Below are 16,447 nucleotides of genomic sequence, written 5' to 3' on the forward strand. Positions count from 1 at the left end.
TGAAAAACACGTTTTGAAAAAAGTGCTGTTACTGCCCCATAACTTACATGGGGTTGACCAAACTTGCAGAAACATGTTTATTTCTGCTGAAAAACACGTTTTGACACTTTCTGCACACTGGGGTTAAGAGCAGAGTGTGTGGGCTCTTCTGAGCCTTGCAGTTACATAGGGATTCAGTTGTCTGAAAAAACGCGTTTATTTCGGGCTGAAAAACACGTTTTGAAAAAAGTGCTGTTACTGCCCCATAACTTACATGGGGTTGACCAAACTTGCAGAAACATGTTTATTTCTGCTGAAAAACACGTTTTGACACTTTCTGCACACTGGGGTTAAGAGCAGAGTGTGTGGGCTCTTCTGAGCCTTGCAGTTACATAGGGATTCAGTTGTCTGAAAAAGCGCGTTTATTTCGGGCTGAAAAACACGTTTTGAAAAAAGTGCTGTTACTGCCCCATAACTTATATGGGGTTGACCAAACTTGCAGAAACATGTTTATTTCTGCTGAAAAACATGTTTTGACACTTTCTGCACACTGGGGTTAAGAGCTGAGTGTGTGGGCTCTTCTGAGCTTTGCAGTTACATAGGGATTCAGTTGTCTGAAAAAACGCGTTTATTTCGGGCTGAAAAACACGTTTTGAAAAAAGTGCTGTTACTGCCCCATAACTTACATGGGGTTGACCAAACTTGCAGAAACATGTTTATTTCTGCTGAAAAACACGTTTTGACACTTTCTGCACACTGGGGTTAAGAGCAGAGTGTGTGGGCTCTTCTGAGCCTTGCAGTTACATAGGGATTCAGTTGTCTGAAAAAACGCGTTTATTTCGGGCTGAAAAACACGTTTTGAAAAAAGTGCTGTTACTGCCCCATAACTTACATGGGGTTGACCAAACTTGCAGAAACATGTTTATTTCTGCTGAAAAACACGTTTTGACACTTTCTGCACACTGGGGTTAAGAGCAGAGTGTGTGGGCTCTTCTGAGCCTTGCAGTTACATAGGGATTCAGTTGTCTGAAAAAACGTGTTTATTTCGGGCTGAAAAACACGTTTTGAAAAGTGTATTGTAACTGCCCCATAACTTACATGGGGTTGACCAAACTTGCAGAAACATGTTTATTTCTGCTGAAAAACATGTGTTGACACTTTCTGCACACTGGGGTTAAGAGCTGAGTGTGTGGGCTCTTCTGAGCTTTGCAGTTACATAGGGATTCAGTTGTCTGAAAAAAGGCGTTTATTTCGGGCTGAAAAACACGTTTTGAAAAAAGTGCTGTAACTGCCCCATAACTTACATGGGGTTGACCAAACTTGCAGAAACATGTTTATTTCTGCTGAAAAACACGTTTTGACACTTTCTGCACACTGGGGTTAAGAGCAGAGTGTGTGGGCTCTTCTGAGCCTTGCAGTTACATAGGGATTCAGTTGTCTGAAAAAACGTGTTTATTTCGGGCTGAAAAACACGTTTTGAAAAGTGTACTGTAACTGCCCCATAACTTACATGGGGTTGACCAAACTTGCAGAAACATGTTTATTTCTGCTGAAAAACATGTTTTGACACTTTCTGCACAGTGGGGTTAAGAGCTGAGTGTGTGGGCTCTTCTGAGCCTTGCAGTTACATAGGGATTCAGTTGTCTGAAAAAACGCGTTTATTTCGGGCTGAAAAACACGTTTTGAAAAAAGTGCTGTTACTGCCCCATAACTTACATGGGGTTGACCAAACTTGCAGAAACATGTTTATTTCTGCTGAAAAACATGTTTTGACACTTTCTGCACACTGGGGTTAAGGGCTGAGTGTGTGGGCTCTTCTGAGCTTTGCAGTTACATAGGGATTCAGTTGTCTGAAAAAACGCGTTTATTTCGGGCTGAAAAACACGTTTTGAAAAGAGTACTGTAACTGCCCCATAACTTACATGGGGTTGACCAAACTTGCAGAAACATGTTTATTTCTGCTGAAAAACACGTTTTGACACTTTCTGCACACTGGGGTTAAGAGCAGAGTGTGTGGGCTCTTCTGAGCCTTGCAGTTACATAGGGATTCAGTTGTCTGAAAAAACGCGTTTATTTTGGGCTGAAAAACACGTTTTGAAAAAAGTGCTGTTACTGCCCCATAACTTACATGGGGTTGACCAAACTTGCAGAAACATGTTTATTTCTGCTGAAAAACATGTTTTGACACTTTCTGCACACTGGGGTTCAGAGCTGAGTGTGTGGGCTCTTCTGAGCTTTGCAGTTACATAGGGATTCAGTTGTCTGAAAAAAGGCGTTTATTTCGGGCTGAAAAACACGTTTTGAAAAAAGTGCTGTTACTGCCCCATAACTTACATGGGGTTGACCAAACTTGCAGAAACATGTTTATTTCTGCTGAAAAACACGTTTTGACACTTTCTGCACACTGGGGTTAAGAGCAGAGTGTGTGGGCTCTTCTGAGCCTTGCAGTTACATAGGGATTCAGTTGTCTGAAAAAACGCGTTTATTTCGGGCTGAAAAACACGTTTTGAAAAAAGTGCTGTTACTGCCCCATAACTTACATGGGGTTGACCAAACTTGCAGAAACATGTTTTTTTCTGCTGAAAAACACGTTTTGACACTTTCTGCACACTGGGGTTAAGAGCAGAGTGTGTGGGCTCTTCTGAGCCTTGCCGTTACATAGGGATTCAGTTGTCTGAAAAAACGTGTTTATTTCGGTCTGAAAAACACGTTTTGAAAAGTGTACTGTAACTGCCCCATAACTTACATGGGGTTGACCAAACTTGCAGAAACGTGTTTATTTCTGCTGAAAAGCATGTTTTGACAGTTTCTGCACAGTGGGGTTAAGAGCTGAGTGTGTGGGCTCTTCTGAGCTTTGCAGTTACATAGGGATTCAGTTGTCTGAAAAAAGGCGTTTATTTCGGGCTGAAAAACACGTTTTGAAAAAAGTGCTGTTACTGCCCCATAATTTACATGGGATTGACCAAACTTGCAGAAACATGTTTATTTCTGCTGAAAAACACGTTTTGACACTTTCTGCACACTGGGGTTAAGAGCAGAGTGTGTGGGCTCTTCTGAGCTTTGCAGTTACATAGGGATTCAGTTGTCTGAAAAAACGCGTTTATTTCGGGCTGAAAAACACGTTTTGAAAAGAGTACTGTAACTGCCCCATAACTTACATGGGGTTGACCAAACTTGCAGAAACATGTTTATTTCTGCTGAAAAACACGTTTTGACACTTTCTGCACACTGGGGTTAAGAGCAGAGTGTGTGGGCTCTTCTGAGCCTTGCAGTTACATAGGGATTCAGTTGTCTGAAAAAACGCGTTTATTTCGGGCTGAAAAACACGTTTTGAAAAAAGTGCTGTTACTGCCCCATAACTTACATGGGGTTGACCAAACTTGCAGAAACATGTTTATTTCTGCTGAAAAACATGTTTTGACACTTTCTGCACACTGGGGTTAAGAGCTGAGTGTGTGGGCTCTTCTGAGCTTTGCAGTTACATAGGGATTCAGTTGTCTGAAAAAAGGCGTTTATTTCGGGCTGAAAAACACGTTTTGAAAAAAGTGCTGTTACTGCCCCATAACTTACATGGGGTTGACCAAACTTGCAGAAACATGTTTATTTCTGCTGAAAAACACGTTTTGACACTTTCTGCACACTGGGGTTAAGAGCAGAGTGTGTGGGCTCTTCTGAGCCTTGCAGTTACATAGGGATTCAGTTGTCTGAAAAAACGCGTTTATTTCGGGCTGAAAAACACGTTTTGAAAAAAGTGCTGTTACTGCCCCATAACTTACATGGGGTTGACCAAACTTGCAGAAACATGTTTATTTCTGCTGAAAAACACGTTTTGACACTTTCTGCACACTGGGGTTAAGAGCAGAGTGTGTGGGCTCTTCTGAGCCTTGCAGTTACATAGGGATTCAGTTGTCTGAAAAAGCGCGTTTATTTCGGGCTGAAAAACACGTTTTGAAAAAAGTGCTGTTACTGCCCCATAACTTACATGGGGTTGACCAAACTTGCAGAAACATGTTTATTTCTGCTGAAAAACATGTTTTGACACTTTCTGCACACTGGGGTTAAGAGCTGAGTGTGTGGGCTCTTCTGAGCTTTGCAGTTACATAGGGATTCAGTTGTCTGAAAAAACGCGTTTATTTCGGGCTGAAAAACACGTTTTGAAAAAAGTGCTGTTACTGCCCCATAACTTACATGGGGTTGACCAAACTTCCAGAAACATATTTATTTCTGCTGAAAAACACGTTTTGACACTTTCTGCACACTGGTGTTAAGAGCTGAGTGTGTTGGCTCTTCTGAGCTTTGCAGTTACATAGGGATTCAGTTGTCTGAAAAAAGGCGTTTATTTCGGGCTGAAAAACACGTTTTGAAAAGTGTATTGTAACTGCCCCATAACTTACATGGGGTTGACCAAACTTGCAGAAACATGTTTATTTCTGCTGAAAAACATGTGTTGACACTTTCTGCACACTGGGGTTAAGAGCTGAGTGTGTGGGCTCTTCTGAGCTTTGCAGTTACATAGGGATTCAGTTGTCTGAAAAAAGGCGTTTATTTCGGGCTGAAAAACACGTTTTGAAAAAAGTGCTGTAACTGCCCCATAACTTACATGGGGTTGACCAAACTTGCAGAAACATGTTTATTTCTGCTGAAAAACACGTTTTGACACTTTCTGCACACTGGGGTTAAGAGCAGAGTGTGTGGGCTCTTCTGAGCCTTGCAGTTACATAGGGATTCAGTTGTCTGAAAAAACGTGTTTATTTCGGGCTGAAAAACACGTTTTGAAAAGTGTACTGTAACTGCCCCATAACTTACATGGGGTTGACCAAACTTGCAGAAACATGTTTATTTCTGCTGAAAAACATGTTTTGACACTTTCTGCACAGTGGGGTTAAGAGCTGAGTGTGTGGGCTCTTCTGAGCCTTGCAGTTACATAGGGATTCAGTTGTCTGAAAAAACGTGTTTATTTCGGGCTGAAAAACACGTTTTGAAAAGTGTACTGTAACTGCCCCATAACTTACATGGGGTTGACCAAACTTGCAGAAACATGTTTATTTCTGTTGAAAAACATGTTTTGACACTTTCTGCACACTGGGGTTAAGAGCTGAGTGTGTGGGCTCTTCTGAGCTTTGCAGTTACATAGGGATTCAGTTGTCTGAAAAAACGCGTTTATTTCGGGCTGAAAAACACGTTTTGAAAAGAGTACTGTAACTGCCCCATAACTTACATGGGGTTGACCAAACTTGCAGAAACATGTTTATTTCTGCTGAAAAACACGTTTTGACACTTTTTGCACACTGGGGTTAAGAGCAGAGTGTGTGGGCTCTTCTGAGCCTTGCAGTTACATAGGGATTCAGTTGTCTGAAAAAACGCGTTTATTTCGGGCTGAAAAACACGTTTTGAAAAAAGTGCTGTTACTGCCCCATAACTTACATGGGGTTGACCAAACTTGCAGAAACATGTATATTTCTGCTGAAAAACATGTTTTGACACTTTCTGCAAACTGGGGTTAAGAGCTGAGTGTGTGGGCTCTTCTGAGCTTTGCAGTTACATAGGGATTCAGTTGTCTGAAAAAAGGCGTTTATTTCGGGCTGAAAAACACGTTTTGAAAAAAGTGCTGTTACTGCCCCATAACTTACATGGGGTTGACCAAACTTGCAGAAACATGTTTATTTCTGCTGAAAAACACGTTTTGACACTTTCTGCACACTGGGGTTAAGAGCAGAGTGTGTGGGCTCTTCTGAGCCTTGCAGTTACATAGGGATTCAGTTGTCTGAAAAAACGCGTTTATTTCGGGCTGAAAAACACGTTTTGAAAGAAGTGCTGTTACTGCCCCATAACTTACATGGGGTTGACCAAACTTGCAGAAACATGTTTATTTCTGCTGAAAAACACGTTTTGACACTTTCTGCACACTGGGGTTAAGAGCAGAGTGTGTGGGCTCTTCTAGCCTTGCAGTTACATAGGGATTCTGTTGTCTGAAAAAACGTGTTTATTTCGGGCTGAAAAACACGTTTTGAAAAGTGTACTGTAACTGCCCCATAACTTACATGGGGTTGACCAAACTTGCAGAAACATGTTTATTTCTGCTGAAAAACATGTTTTGACACTTTCTGCACAGTGGGGTTAAGAGCTGAGTGTGTGGGCTCTTCTGAGCTTTGCAGTTACATAGGGATTCAGTTGTCTGAAAAAACGCGTTTATTTCGGGCTGAAAAACACGTTTTGAAAAGTGTACTGTAACTGCCCCATAACTTACATGGGGTTGACCAAACTTGCAGAAACATGTTTATTTCTGCTGAAAAACATGTTTTGGCACTTTCTGCACACTGGGGTTAAGAGCTGAGTGTGTGGGCTCTTCTGAGCTTTGCAGTTACATAGGGATTCAGTTGTCTGAAAAAAGGCGTTTATTTCGGGCTGAAAAACACGTTTTGAAAAGTGTACTGTAACTGCCCCATAACTTACATGGGGTTGTCCAAACTTGCAGAAACATGTTTATTTCTGCTGAAAAACACGTTTTGACACTTTCTGCACACTGGGGTTAAGAGCAGAGTGTGTGGGCTCTTCTGAGCCTTGCAGTTACATAGGGATTCAGTTGTCTGAAAAAACGCGTTTATTTCGGGCTGAAAAACACGTTTTGAAAAAAGTGCTGTTACTGCCCCATAACTTACATGGGGTTGACCAAACTTGCAGAAACATGTTTATTTCTGCTGAAAAACACGTTTTGACACTTTCTGCACACTGGGGTTAAGAGCTGAGTGTGTGGGCTCTTCTGAGCCTTGCAGTTACATAGGGATTCAGTTGTCTGAAAAAACGCGTTTATTTCGGGCTGAAAAACACGTTTTGAAAAGTGTACTGTAACTGCCCCATAACTTACATGGGGTTGACCAAACTTGCAGAAACATGTTTATTTCTGCTGAAAAACATGTTTTGACACTTTCTGCACAGTGGGGTTAAGAGCTGAGTGTGTGGGCTCTTCTGAGCTTTGCAGTTACATAGGGATTCAGTTGTCTGAAAAAAGGCGTTTATTTCGGGCTGAAAAACACGTTTTGAAAAAAGTGCTGTTACTGCCCCATAACTTACATGGGGTTGACCAAACTTGCAGAAACATATTTATTTCTGCTGAAAAACACGTTTTGACACTTTCTGCACACTGGGGTTAAGAGCTGAGTGTGTTGGCTCTTCTGAGCTTTGCAGTTACATAGGGATTCAGTTGTCTGAAAAAAGGCGTTTATTTCGGGCTGAAAAACACGTTTTGAAAAGTGTATTGTAACTGCCCCATAACTTACATGGGGTTGACCAAACTTGCAGAAACATGTTTATTTCTGCTGAAAAACATGTGTTGACACTTTCTGCACACTGGGGTTAAGAGCTGAGTGTGTGGGCTCTTCTGAGCTTTGCAGTTACATAGGGATTCAGTTGTCTGAAAAAAGGCGTTTATTTCGGGCTGAAAAACACGTTTTGAAAAAAGTGCTGTTACTGCCCCATAACTTACATGGGATTGACCAAACTTGCAGAAACATGTTTATTTCTGCTGAAAAACACGTTTTGACACTTTCTGCACACTGGGGTTAAGAGCAGAGTGTGTGGGCTCTTCTGAGCTTTGCAGTTACATAGGGATTCAGTTGTCTGAAAAAAGGCGTTTATTTCGGGCTGAAAAACACGTTTTGAAAAAAGTGCTGTTACTGCCCCCTAACTTACATGGGGTTGACCAAACTTGCAGAAACATGTTTATTTCTGCTGAAAAACACGTTTTGACACTTTCTGCACACTGGGGTTAAGAGCAGAGTGTGTGGGCTCTTCTGAGCCTTGCAGTTACATAGGGATTCAGTTGTCTGAAAAAGCGCGTTTATTTCGGGCTGAAAAACACGTTTTGAAAAAAGTGCTGTTACTGCCCCATAACTTACATGGGGTTGACCAAACTTGCAGAAACATGTTTATTTCTGCTGAAAAACATGTTTTGACACTTTCTGCACACTGGGGTTAAGAGCTGAGTGTGTGGGCTCTTCTGAGCTTTGCAGTTACATAGGGATTCAGTTGTCTGAAAAAACGCGTTTATTTCGGGCTGAAAAACACGTTTTGAAAAAAGTGCTGTTACTGCCCCATAACTTACATGGGGTTGACCAAACTTCCAGAAACATATTTATTTCTGCTGAAAAACACGTTTTGACACTTTCTGCACACTGGTGTTAAGAGCTGAGTGTGTTGGCTCTTCTGAGCTTTGCAGTTACATAGGGATTCAGTTGTCTGAAAAAAGGCGTTTATTTCGGGCTGAAAAACACGTTTTGAAAAGTGTATTGTAACTGCCCCATAACTTACATGGGGTTGACCAAACTTGCAGAAACATGTTTATTTCTGCTGAAAAACATGTGTTGACACTTTCTGCACACTGGGGTTAAGAGCTGAGTGTGTGGGCTCTTCTGAGCTTTGCAGTTACATAGGGATTCAGTTGTCTGAAAAAAGGCGTTTATTTCGGGCTGAAAAACACGTTTTGAAAAAAGTGCTGTAACTGCCCCATAACTTACATGGGGTTGACCAAACTTGCAGAAACATGTTTATTTCTGCTGAAAAACACGTTTTGACACTTTCTGCACACTGGGGTTAAGAGCAGAGTGTGTGGGCTCTTCTGAGCCTTGCAGTTACATAGGGATTCAGTTGTCTGAAAAAACGTGTTTATTTCGGGCTGAAAAACACGTTTTGAAAAGTGTACTGTAACTGCCCCATAACTTACATGGGGTTGACCAAACTTGCAGAAACATGTTTATTTCTGCTGAAAAACATGTTTTGACACTTTCTGCACAGTGGGGTTAAGAGCTGAGTGTGTGGGCTCTTCTGAGCCTTGCAGTTACATAGGGATTCAGTTGTCTGAAAAAACGTGTTTATTTCGGGCTGAAAAACACGTTTTGAAAAGTGTACTGTAACTGCCCCATAACTTACATGGGGTTGACCAAACTTGCAGAAACATGTTTATTTCTGTTGAAAAACATGTTTTGACACTTTCTGCACACTGGGGTTAAGAGCAGAGTGTGTGGGCTCTTCTAGCCTTGCAGTTACATAGGGATTCTGTTGTCTGAAAAAACGTGTTTATTTCGGGCTGAAAAACACGTTTTGAAAAGTGTACTGTAACTGCCCCATAACTTACATGGGGTTGACCAAACTTGCAGAAACATGTTTATTTCTGCTGAAAAACATGTTTTGACACTTTCTGCACAGTGGGGTTAAGAGCTGAGTGTGTGGGCTCTTCTGAGCTTTGCAGTTACATAGGGATTCAGTTGTCTGAAAAAACGCGTTTATTTCGGGCTGAAAAACACGTTTTGAAAAGTGTACTGTAACTGCCCCATAACTTACATGGGGTTGACCAAACTTGCAGAAACATGTTTATTTCTGCTGAAAAACATGTTTTGACACTTTCTGCACAGTGGGGTTAAGAGCTGAGTGTGTGGGCTCTTCTGAGCTTTGCAGTTACATAGGGATTCAGTTGTCTGAAAAAAGGCGTTTATTTCGGGCTGAAAAACACGTTTTGAAAAAAGTGCTGTTACTGCCCCATAACTTACATGGGGTTGACCAAACTTGCAGAAACATATTTATTTCTGCTGAAAAACACGTTTTGACACTTTCTGCACACTGGGGTTAAGAGCTGAGTGTGTTGGCTCTTCTGAGCTTTGCAGTTACATAGGGATTCAGTTGTCTGAAAAAAGGCGTTTATTTCGGGCTGAAAAACACGTTTTGAAAAGTGTATTGTAACTGCCCCATAACTTACATGGGGTTGACCAAACTTGCAGAAACATGTTTATTTCTGCTGAAAAACATGTGTTGACACTTTCTGCACACTGGGGTTAAGAGCTGAGTGTGTGGGCTCTTCTGAGCTTTGCAGTTACATAGGGATTCAGTTGTCTGAAAAAAGGCGTTTATTTCGGGCTGAAAAACACGTTTTGAAAAAAGTGCTGTTACTGCCCCATAACTTACATGGGATTGACCAAACTTGCAGAAACATGTTTATTTCTGCTGAAAAACACGTTTTGACACTTTCTGCACACTGGGGTTAAGAGCAGAGTGTGTGGGCTCTTCTGAGCTTTGCAGTTACATAGGGATTCAGTTGTCTGAAAAAAGGCGTTTATTTCGGGCTGAAAAACACGTTTTGAAAAAAGTGCTGTTACTGCCCCCTAACTTACATGGGGTTGACCAAACTTGCAGAAACATGTTTATTTCTGCTGAAAAACACGTTTTGACACTTTCTGCACACTGGGGTTAAGAGCAGAGTGTGTGGGCTCTTCTGAGCCTTGCAGTTACATAGGGATTCAGTTGTCTGAAAAAGCGCGTTTATTTCGGGCTGAAAAACACGTTTTGAAAAAAGTGCTGTTACTGCCCCATAACTTACATGGGGTTGACCAAACTTGCAGAAACATGTTTATTTCTGCTGAAAAACATGTTTTGACACTTTCTGCACACTGGGGTTAAGAGCTGAGTGTGTGGGCTCTTCTGAGCTTTGCAGTTACATAGGGATTCAGTTGTCTGAAAAAACGCGTTTATTTCGGGCTGAAAAACACGTTTTGAAAAAAGTGCTGTTACTGCCCCATAACTTACATGGGGTTGACCAAACTTCCAGAAACATATTTATTTCTGCTGAAAAACACGTTTTGACACTTTCTGCACACTGGTGTTAAGAGCTGAGTGTGTTGGCTCTTCTGAGCTTTGCAGTTACATAGGGATTCAGTTGTCTGAAAAAAGGCGTTTATTTCGGGCTGAAAAACACGTTTTGAAAAGTGTATTGTAACTGCCCCATAACTTACATGGGGTTGACCAAACTTGCAGAAACATGTTTATTTCTGCTGAAAAACATGTGTTGACACTTTCTGCACACTGGGGTTAAGAGCTGAGTGTGTGGGCTCTTCTGAGCTTTGCAGTTACATAGGGATTCAGTTGTCTGAAAAAAGGCGTTTATTTCGGGCTGAAAAACACGTTTTGAAAAAAGTGCTGTAACTGCCCCATAACTTACATGGGGTTGACCAAACTTGCAGAAACATGTTTATTTCTGCTGAAAAACACGTTTTGACACTTTCTGCACACTGGGGTTAAGAGCAGAGTGTGTGGGCTCTTCTGAGCCTTGCAGTTACATAGGGATTCAGTTGTCTGAAAAAACGTGTTTATTTCGGGCTGAAAAACACGTTTTGAAAAGTGTACTGTAACTGCCCCATAACTTACATGGGGTTGACCAAACTTGCAGAAACATGTTTATTTCTGCTGAAAAACATGTTTTGACACTTTCTGCACAGTGGGGTTAAGAGCTGAGTGTGTGGGCTCTTCTGAGCCTTGCAGTTACATAGGGATTCAGTTGTCTGAAAAAACGTGTTTATTTCGGGCTGAAAAACACGTTTTGAAAAGTGTACTGTAACTGCCCCATAACTTACATGGGGTTGACCAAACTTGCAGAAACATGTTTATTTCTGTTGAAAAACATGTTTTGACACTTTCTGCACACTGGGGTTAAGAGCAGAGTGTGTGGGCTCTTCTAGCCTTGCAGTTACATAGGGATTCTGTTGTCTGAAAAAACGTGTTTATTTCGGGCTGAAAAACACGTTTTGAAAAGTGTACTGTAACTGCCCCATAACTTACATGGGGTTGACCAAACTTGCAGAAACATGTTTATTTCTGCTGAAAAACATGTTTTGACACTTTCTGCACAGTGGGGTTAAGAGCTGAGTGTGTGGGCTCTTCTGAGCTTTGCAGTTACATAGGGATTCAGTTGTCTGAAAAAACGCGTTTATTTCGGGCTGAAAAACACGTTTTGAAAAGTGTACTGTAACTGCCCCATAACTTACATGGGGTTGACCAAACTTGCAGAAACATGTTTATTTCTGCTGAAAAACATGTTTTGGCACTTTCTGCACACTGGGGTTAAGAGCTGAGTGTGTGGGCTCTTCTGAGCTTTGCAGTTACATAGGGATTCAGTTGTCTGAAAAAAGGCGTTTATTTCGGGCTGAAAAACACGTTTTGAAAAGTGTACTGTAACTGCCCCATAACTTACATGGGGTTGTCCAAACTTGCAGAAACATGTTTATTTCTGCTGAAAAACACGTTTTGACACTTTCTGCACACTGGGGTTAAGAGCAGAGTGTGTGGGCACTTCTGAGCCTTGCAGTTACATAGGGATTCAGTTGTCTGAAAAAACGCGTTTATTTCGGGCTGAAAAACACGTTTTGAAAAAAGTGCTGTTACTGCCCCATAACTTACATGGGGTTGACCAAACTTGCAGAAACATGTTTATTTCTGCTGAAAAACACGTTTTGACACTTTCTGCACACTGGGGTTAAGAGCTGAGTGTGTGGGCTCTTCTGAGCCTTGCAGTTACATAGGGATTCAGTTGTCTGAAAAAACGCGTTTATTTCGGGCTGAAAAACACGTTTTGAAAAGTGTACTGTAACTGCCCCATAACTTACATGGGGTTGACCAAACTTGCAGAAACATGTTTATTTCTGCTGAAAAACATGTTTTGACACTTTCTGCACAGTGGGGTTAAGAGCTGAGTGTGTGGGCTCTTCTGAGCTTTGCAGTTACATAGGGATTCAGTTGTCTGAAAAAAGGCGTTTATTTCGGGCTGAAAAACACGTTTTGAAAAAAGTGCTGTTACTGCCCCATAACTTACATGGGGTTGACCAAACTTGCAGAAACATATTTATTTCTGCTGAAAAACACGTTTTGACACTTTCTGCACACTGGGGTTAAGAGCTGAGTGTGTGGGCTCTTCTGAGCTTTGCAGTTACATAGGGATTCAGTTGTCTGAAAAAAGGCGTTTATTTCGGGCTGAAAAACACGTTTTGAAAAAAGTGCTGTTACTGCCCCATAACTTACATGGGGTTGACCAAACTTGCAGAAACATGTTTATTTCTGCTGAAAAACACGTTTTGACACTTTCTGCACACTGGGGTTAAGAGCAGAGTGTGTGGGCTCTTCTGAGCCTTGCAGTTACATAGGGATTCAGTTGTCTGAAAAAACGCGTTTATTTCGGGCTGAAAAACACGTTGTGAAAAAAGTGCTGTTACTGCCCCATAACTTACATGGGGTTGACCAAACTTGCAGAAACATGTTTATTTCTGCTGAAAAACATGTTTTGACACTTTCTGCACACTGGGGTTAAGAGCTGAGTGTGTGGGCTCTTCTGAGCTTTGCAGTTACATAGGGATTCAGTTGTCTGAAAAAACGCGTTTATTTCGGGCTGAAAAACACGTTTTGAAAAAAGTGCTGTTACTGCCCCATAACTTACATGGGGTTGACCAAACTTCCAGAAACATATTTATTTCTGCTGAAAAACACGTTTTGACACTTTCTGCACACTGGGGTTAAGAGCTGAGTGTGTTGGCTCTTCTGAGCTTTGCAGTTACATAGGGATTCAGTTGTCTGAAAAAAGGCGTTTATTTCGGGCTGAAAAACACGTTTTGAAAAGTGTATTGTAACTGCCCCATAACTTACATGGGGTTGACCAAACTTGCAGAAACATGTTTATTTCTGCTGAAAAACATGTGTTGACACTTTCTGCACACTGGGGTTAAGAGCTGAGTGTGTGGGCTCTTCTGAGCTTTGCAGTTACATAGGGATTCAGTTGTCTGAAAAAACGCGTTTATTTCGGGCTGAAAAACACGTTTTGAAAAGTGTACTGTAACTGCCCCATAACTTACATGGGGTTGACCAAACTTGCAGAAACATGTTTATTTCTGCTGAAAAACATGTGTTGACACTTTCTGCACACTGGGGTTAAGAGCTGAGTGTGTGGGCTCTTCTGAGCTTTGCAGTTACATAGGGATTCAGTTGTCTGAAAAAACGTGTTTATTTCGGTCTTAAAAACACGTTTTGAAAAGTGTACTGTAACTGCCCCATAACTTACATGGGGTTAACCAAACTTGCAGAAACATGTTTTTTTCTGCTGAAAAACATGTTTTGACACTTTCTGCACAGTGGGGTTAAGAGCTGAGTGTGTGGGCTCTTCTGAGCTTTGCAGTTACATAGGGATTCAGTTGTCTGAAAAAACGCGTTTATTTCGGGCTGAAAAACACGTTTTGAAAAAAGTGCTGTTACTGCCCCATAACTTACATGGGATTGACCAAACTTGCAGAAACATGTTTATTTCTGCTGAAAAACACGTTTTGACACTTTCTGCACACTGGGGTTAAGAGCAGAGTGTGTGGGCTCTTCTGAGCTTTGCAGTTACATAGGGATTCAGTTGTCTGAAAAAACGCGTTTATTTCGGGCTGAAAAACACGTTTTGAAAAGAGTACTGTAACTGCCCCATAACTTACATGGGGTTGACCAAACTTGCAGAAACATGTTTATTTCTGCTGAAAAACACGTTTTGACACTTTCTGCACACTGGGGTTAAGAGCAGAGTGTGTGGGCTCTTCTGAGCCTTGCAGTTACATAGGGATTCAGTTGTCTGAAAAAACGCGTTTATTTCGGGCTGAAAAACACGTTTTGAAAAAAGTGCTGTTACTGCCCCATAACTTACATGGGGTTGACCAAACTTGCAGAAACATGTTTATTTCTGCTGAAAAACATGTTTTGACACTTTCTGCACACTGGGGTTAAGAGCTGAGTGTGTGGGCTCTTCTGAGCTTTGCAGTTACATAGGGATTCAGTTGTCTGAAAAAACGCGTTTATTTCGGGCTGAAAAACACGTTTTGAAAAAAGTGCTGTTACTGCCCCATAACTTACATGGGGTTGACCAAACTTCCAGAAACATATTTATTTCTGCTGAAAAACACGTTTTGACACTTTCTGCACACTGGGGTTAAGAGCTGAGTGTGTTGGCTCTTCTGAGCTTTGCAGTTACATAGGGATTCAGTTGTCTGAAAAAAGGCGTTTATTTCGGGCTGAAAAACACGTTTTGAAAAGTGTATTGTAACTGCCCCATAACTTACATGGGGTTGACCAAACTTGCAGAAACATGTTTATTTCTGCTGAAAAACATGTGTTGACACTTTCTGCACACTGGGGTTAAGAGCTGAGTGTGTGGGCTCTTCTGAGCTTTGCAGTTACATAGGGATTCAGTTGTCTGAAAAAAGGCGTTTATTTCGGGCTGAAAAACACGTTTTGAAAAAAGTGCTGTAACTGCCCCATAACTTACATGGGGTTGACCAAACTTGCAGAAACATGTTTATTTCTGCTGAAAAACACGTTTTGACACTTTCTGCACACTGGGGTTAAGAGCAGAGTGTGTGGGCTCTTCTGAGCCTTGCAGTTACATAGGGATTCAGTTGTCTGAAAAAACGTGTTTATTTCGGGCTGAAAAACGCGTTTTGAAAAGTGTACTGTAACTGCCCCATAACTTACATGGGGTTGACCAAACTTGCAGAAACATGTTTATTTCTGCTGAAAAACATGTTTTGACACTTTCTGCACAGTGGGGTTAAGAGCTGAGTGTGTGGGCTCTTCTGAGCCTTGCAGTTACATAGGGATTCAGTTGTCTGAAAAAAAGTGTTTATTTCGGGCTGAAAAACACGTTTTGAAAAGTGTACTGTAACTGCCCCATAACTTACATGGGGTTGACCAAACTTGCAGAAACATGTTTATTTCTGCTGAAAAACATGTTTTGACACTTTCTGCACAGTGGGGTTAAGAGCTGAGTGTGTGGGCTCTTCTGAGCCTTGCAGTTACATAGGGATTCAGTTGTCTGAAAAAACGTGTTTATTTCGGGCTGAAAAACACGTTTTGAAAAGTGTACTGTAACTGCCCCATAACTTACATGGGGTTGACCAAACTTGCAGAAACATGTTTATTTCTGCTGAAAAACACGTTTTGACACTTTCTGCACACTGGGGTTAAGAGCTGAGTGTGTGGGCTCTTCTGAGCTTTGCAGTTACATAGGGATTCAGTTGTCTGAAAAAAGGCGTTCATTTCGGGCTGAAAAACACGTTTTGAAAAAAGTGCTGTTACTGCCCCATAACTTACATGGGGTTGACCAAACTTGCAGAAACATGTTTATTTCTGCTGAAAAACACGTTTTGACACTTTCTGCACACTGGGGTTAAGAGCAGAGTGTGTGGGCTCTTCTGAGCCTTGCAGTTACATAGGGATTCAGTTGTCTGAAAAAACGCGTTTATTTCGGGCTGAAAAACACGTTTTGAAAAAAGTGCTGTTACTGCCCCATAACTTACATGGGGTTGACCAAACTTGCAGAAACATGTTTATTTCTGCTGAAAAACATGTTTTGACACTTTCTGCACACTGGGGTTAAGAGCTGAGTGTGTGGGCTCTTCTGAGCTTTGCAGTTACATAGGGATTCAGTTGTCTGAAAAAACGCGTTTATTTCGGGCTGAAAAACACGTTTTGAAAAAAGTGCTGTTACTGCCCCATAACTTACATGGGGTTGACCAAACTTCCAGAAACATATTTATTTCTGCTGAAAAACACGTTTTGACACTTTCTGCACACTGGGGTTAAGAGCTGAGTGTGTGGGCTCTTCTGAGCTTTGCAGTTACATAGGGATTCA

Source organism: Lepisosteus oculatus, unplaced genomic scaffold (assembly GCF_040954835.1).
Source record: "Lepisosteus oculatus isolate fLepOcu1 unplaced genomic scaffold, fLepOcu1.hap2 HAP2_SCAFFOLD_101, whole genome shotgun sequence".
NCBI lineage: Eukaryota > Metazoa > Chordata > Actinopteri > Semionotiformes > Lepisosteidae > Lepisosteus > Lepisosteus oculatus.